We start from the raw sequence: 6,000 nt of genomic DNA, 5'->3' as shown, positions 1-6,000 counted from the left end.
AAAGTTAAATAAAAAAAATAGAACTCCCAGGAAAATCAAACCTGGTTTTATAGCTAGCTAAACCGATTATTTTTGTCACAGTCTGAATTCAATTATATTGACAAAGGTTTTTGAACAAAACAAACAGACATAATAGGTGAAAATGTTAAAATAGGGGTACAAGAGTCAACATTGTGTAAAAAGCTAAATGCCTATAAAATATATTAAAACAAATGTAACCAATAAAAACAAAAGGGTATACATGCAATGCACATGACAGGTTGTACAAGCACCAAACCATTTCAAATGGATATTTGATTGCACAAAAATTACACTTAACAATAAAAGACAAAAGTCTATTTATTTGTGCAGTTCGTACGAAATTAAAACAAGGTCGTAATACCTTCCTTAAGTTGCATTTAGAATAAAAGACGAGACTGTCTTTGCATAACCCTATAAAGGGGTGAATATGATTTATAATTATGACCATATCAACGATAATTCATATGTCAACACAGAAGTGCTGTCTACAGAGCTGATGATACCCTAGGGTGAAAATCTCCAGCATGAATGGCATCGACCAAGAGGTTTTAAACCTTTCAATTATAGTCTAACGATAACATAAGTCATTGTCAACTTATTTCTATATACGTTTAGAAATGGCGATAATTGTAATAACTACAAAATGAATAAACCTAAGCTACAAATGAGTTATTACCTACATTCATGCAAAAAATAAGATATGTTATTTGTGTTTGTTTGTTCATTACCATATACAATTATTGATATGTTATTTGATTGGAAATCAGAGAAATATCCATCATATCATATGATGTTAACAACTACTTAGTGCAGGACACTATACAGCCTACAGAAACAGAAACCTAAACCAATTCCATAACTATATGAGAATTAGTAGAACAAAAGCGTTGCAAACAGTTTGTCCAGGATAAATATCTAACTGTGATATATAAGAAGATGAACTTTGGAGAATAGCAATTTGATATGTAAGTTGATAACCTGAAAATGTATCAATTATACACAGATTACGTTCATTGAAATACAAAACGTCACCTTTTTATACAGGAATATCGAACGTCATTTGTAATTTCATAAATAATTCACTCATAATGTTGAAAGTCTGTTGCTGAACTATTTTCTTATGCTTATGAATAAAATATGTTAAAAATAAAAAAAGCAATGACACTCCACACGTTTTTCACCATCATGTAGTATTTGTGGACTATAATTACACTGACGTTAAAAAGACGTAAACGTAGGGTTTACACATCAACACGTATTTCATGTATGGACATTATTTGGTTAACTGTTTACACAAACAAAAATCAAACTGTGATCTGTTAGCAATCCGAAGACTCTATATTTTTATTATAACAAAATATAGTATTTTCAATATGTGCATTTCGTTGTACACGTAAAACAATTGCACTCCATCATATTCCAAGAAACAATATGTTACATGGTATGGTGATTTAACTGGGTAACATTTTGAACACATCAAATTAACACGGTTAATAATCTTTATTACATATAAATATTGTTATCAACACCTACAAGATTTTAACTAGCTTATAAATTTCGAAATTGGATTTTGTTCATCATGTTATGTGAATTAACAAATTATTATTATTATCCATCGATAAAAGGTGAAAGGGCCTCTTGTTGATTTTCAGAATGTACCTTCAGTACTTTCATTGATGAAGAAAATAATATTTAAATGTTGTAGGATACCAAACCCTATGACGAGATTTTATTCAGCAATTTGTTTGGATCCATGCATGTGTAAAGTAGATGATGACGATATATAATTGTGCGTGCCATTCGATGATCTCATCATATCCTGTGCACAATGTTTAACGATATTGTGATGTCTACAAACAAATAATGAAATCGTGTGAACATCACAGTATTATCTGTCATGGTTTGTTTACTTAGTCAACGATGTGATGGTTTTTTTAATTTCCACAGATGAGTGTTGTCGTCATTATGGTATCTTCTACACAGATGACGAGTTGAATAACATTAACTTAGAATCGTGCGAATTTTTCAACTGTTTTATTACGACGTCAACATTTATCTTCATAGTTGGTAACAGGGATTTTATCAACACTTATTTCCAAGGTCGTTAACATTGGCCTGTATTTGCGCTGTTGGCAAAATAAACGGTAAGGTGTAGATTATGTATACATTCAAAGACGAAGCTTTACCATTGTTCAGCTAATAACGCTATTTCAAGATTGTAGACTCTTATATGTATACCCTAGGAACACGATATCGTCAAAATTGCAATTCCAAAGATGTGAACCATGTAAGGACAAGGTTTAGACTTGATATACTATATTAACACGATGTTGGCATTCAATTGTTAATATTGAAATGCTTTAAACGCGTTGTTCAATGCAAATCACTGTGCACGCAATATATTTGTAATAAAAATACAGGAAATATTCGTTAGAGCATTATCTCATAATTTCAGGATCTGCTTACCCTTCCGGGGCACCTGAGATCACCCCTAGTTTTTGGTGGGGTTCGTGTTGTTTATTCTTTAGTTTTCTATGTTGTGTCATGTATGTGTACTATTGTTTTTCTGTTTGTCTTTTTCATTTTTAGCCATGGCGTTGTCAGTTTGTTTTGGATTTACGAGTTTGACTGTCCCTTTGGTATCTTTGGTCCATCTTTTATCTATTGGTCGCAGCTAAAGGTATGATTCCTTTGTCGATAGGTCAATTATAAAAACAAAAATTAGGTATAAACTTCGAAGCACATGTTTGAAATGTTTGTAAATACTTAAGAGTTCACTGCATTTGATACAATTTGTTATTTGAAAAGATTTGGACTGACTTGGTTATCAAAAACGTTCAAATTCAAGCTTAAATATGCAAAATCTATCACATATGCCCTTTAACGTTTTTTTACGCATACCTGTTCACTCTCAACAATTATATTTATTATTATAAGATAAAACATATATATTTATTTAAATATAAAAAATGAACACAAATGTGGTCACTTCCATTTTAGACAAAAATCGACTTCAAATTAGCAACAATTTGTAAGTTGCAAAGATATCAGTATTTTTCCATGCAATAATTAAGCTAGTACCTGTGGCATGTCCATTAAATAATCAAAAACAGCCGATATGTATGTAACAAAAGTATGTTTTTTTCCAATATATAACTTAAAGTTAACAATTGAACAACTTTGTTAAAACCTACTTTTTGGGGCAAAAGATATGTCTTACCTGGCATACTCTTTATTTCCCCATTTTTTAAACCTGGAACAACAACATAATCATATCTTGCTAGTTTATCGCATAATTTAGTCCATAGAATTTTATTTTATTTTTGTTATTTTGTTGATCTGATTTAAATGCAGTTCATCTATTGATGAAAGCGTTGACATTATTTGCTACAGTAACACTTTTACTATTCCATATAATCAAGTATGACATTACGTTCACAACTTTGTCAGTTTTTGTGCGTTTCACAAAGCAGCAATGTATCCAGTGTACCTTGAATGCTTTTTGAATCAATAACTCCATTTTGTTTTATTTTATTTTCAGTCACAAAAGACATAGAAGTTTTGTTTCTGTTGTTTTGTTGTATTGATGGCTTGTACGTATCAAGTGATATCAAACAAAGACATAAACATTTAAATTAATGATGCATTTAATTTTATTTTTGAAGTACAACACATATATATAGCTGTGGTTTAATACCAAAATGGGATAGTGTGTTGCCCACTAATTAATTCTATATCATTTAGTAGTTCATTCGTATCTAATATACTTATGCATCTGACCCTACTGTGTTTTACATACATTTTGTGCCTAGGTTTATGTGCCGCCACATTAGATAATGACAGGAGGTCAGACAGTCAGATCTGACCCTACTGTGTGTTACATACATTTTGTGCCTAGGTTTATGTGCCGCAACATTAGATAATGACAGGAGGTCAGACAGCCAGTACAATCAAATCAAATGACAATAATTTCACGATCAACCTATACCGTTCATGATAATAACTACAATCATAATATTATATTGATTATTTGAACAAACCAATCAAAATAGAAATAAAGCCAAGTAAATGAGGGATATACTATGCGTAAAACCATTATTTTACAGGATTTCTCTATATTCATAAAGATTTAAACAAACACGTATTATCAGTGTTAACTTCAACATCTTAAAATACGGATGAGTATAATATTAGAATTGTATACGAGGATATTTTACACTTAGAGGTAAGATAAAACTTAGTAATACTTTGTGATTGTATTTTTTATTTTTTGATTGTTATGTTGGAATCTATTTTAGTTATTCATAAAAAAAATATTAATCTCGATTGCATCAGAACAAACGGTTGAAACCGAACACCATCTCCTCAACAGAGAAACACTAGGTTAATTATCGTGTGTTCATGAAAAGAAACCACTCTTTTGAAGAGAATGTTATGTTTTTATTTTACTGAGATTGACTGCATATTATTTTCCAAAAAAAATTTAAAAAAAAGATGACTGCGATAAAATGTATATATAAAAATTACACAGTTTGAAACAATTAGATATCGAATTACTTTGAGTTTTAATTAATTAGTTGTACTCTTTGGGTTATATACTCTATTTAGAACTACTCATATGGTTACATCAATGCAAATCTATTAACAATTGGTAGTCTAGTTTTCTGCTTTTCATTCTAGTTTTTGTATCTTTGACACATTTCCATTCTAAGATTTATTGTTTTAAAGGAGCTTAATAACATTCCATTTTTAATCATAAAGACTTTCTACTAGCTACCGACAATTAACACGATGACTTATTAAACAAATAGAACAAGGAAAAAGTGATAAAAAATAAAAATTTAAAAGCTTGCTTTAATTTTCTGGAAGATCACCATACCTAATAATATATTTATGATTACTTCCCATGGTGGACGAATTACATCTTGTATGCCTAAATCAAACAGTTTTGTAGAAAAATGTATTTGATATCAATTATTTGACGTTCTTTGTAGTAAAGGTTTTTGGTGCTTGATTTCGATTTTACCTCATATGACGAAACAATGGCAGTTCGGTCTCTTGAAACCCTTGCTTCTTTCTATGTATTAGTTTTATCCATCCTCTACTACCTAGATCCCCAAATTTTACCAGATAACATACCAAACGTAACCAAACTTTTGTAAAGTGATTTTGCTTACTTGTGTATTTGATACAGAATTTAGTGTGATTACATTTTTTTTATCTTTCACTATTTGTAATCTGATGCAACATAGCCATAATATAACATTGTAATAAATGTTCTACATAATTGTAATTGATAAAACCTTGCGCAAATATATTGTTTTAACAGCTGTGGTGACGAGCACTTAAATATCATATTGATACTTTTCCGTTGTGTTAAAAAAAAAATTGATCGAAGCATTGATCTAAAGCAAAGCATAAAAACGGTCAAATTAAAGTAATAAACTATCCCTTCTTGACGAGCAAACACAGCAGAATGATATATACGTTATATGTCTTTATTTGTCTATGTTGTGTTTTTGTGAATTTGTCTCTTTGTATATTTTTTTAAGTCAGGGCGTTGTCAATTTGTTTTCGATTTATGAGTTTGAATGTCTCTCTGGTATCTTTCGCCCCTTATTAATATTGCAGTTTTATATTTCAAAGATGGCACGCTAATTTTTGATATGACAATGGCTTACAATATGATTTTATGGCTTTGGAACTAAGGCTAGTAACTATAAATATCGTAGTCATGTATGCATTAATACTACGATTTGATTGCACTGTTTTCAATAATAAAGGGCGGGAAATTTTGGACTGCCGCTAATAATTGATGGTATGATAGATAGAAACAAGACTTATGTTAAAATTGTCTTTCCACAGATCTGTTGCCATGCTTCTTTTACTTGCAAAAAGTGGAAAACTCTCGAAAAACGGGTTAATAAATTGTAATCTCTTTTCAACTCAGGCTTTGCTTTGTGTGTTTTTTCTTGTCAT

General features: G+C 30.4%; 1 protein-coding gene across 1 annotated transcript in view; it reads left to right on the top strand.

Annotated features, from left to right (window-relative positions):
• The first annotated feature begins 4,133 nt into the window (after positions 1-4,133).
• Positions 4,134-6,000, top strand: part of LOC134709825 (mu-type opioid receptor-like) — a 39,679-nt gene continuing 37,812 nt past the window's right edge. The window contains exon 1 of the mRNA XM_063569961.1: positions 4,134-4,246. The gene's annotated coding sequence lies outside the window, so the exon portion shown is untranslated. The remainder of the gene's footprint in view (positions 4,247-6,000) is intronic.

Source organism: Mytilus trossulus, chromosome 3 (assembly GCF_036588685.1).
Source record: "Mytilus trossulus isolate FHL-02 chromosome 3, PNRI_Mtr1.1.1.hap1, whole genome shotgun sequence".
Classification (NCBI taxonomy): Eukaryota; Metazoa; Mollusca; class Bivalvia; order Mytilida; family Mytilidae; genus Mytilus; species Mytilus trossulus.
Note: the sequence above shows the minus strand (reverse complement) of the source record. Positions and strands in the feature narration are given on the sequence as shown.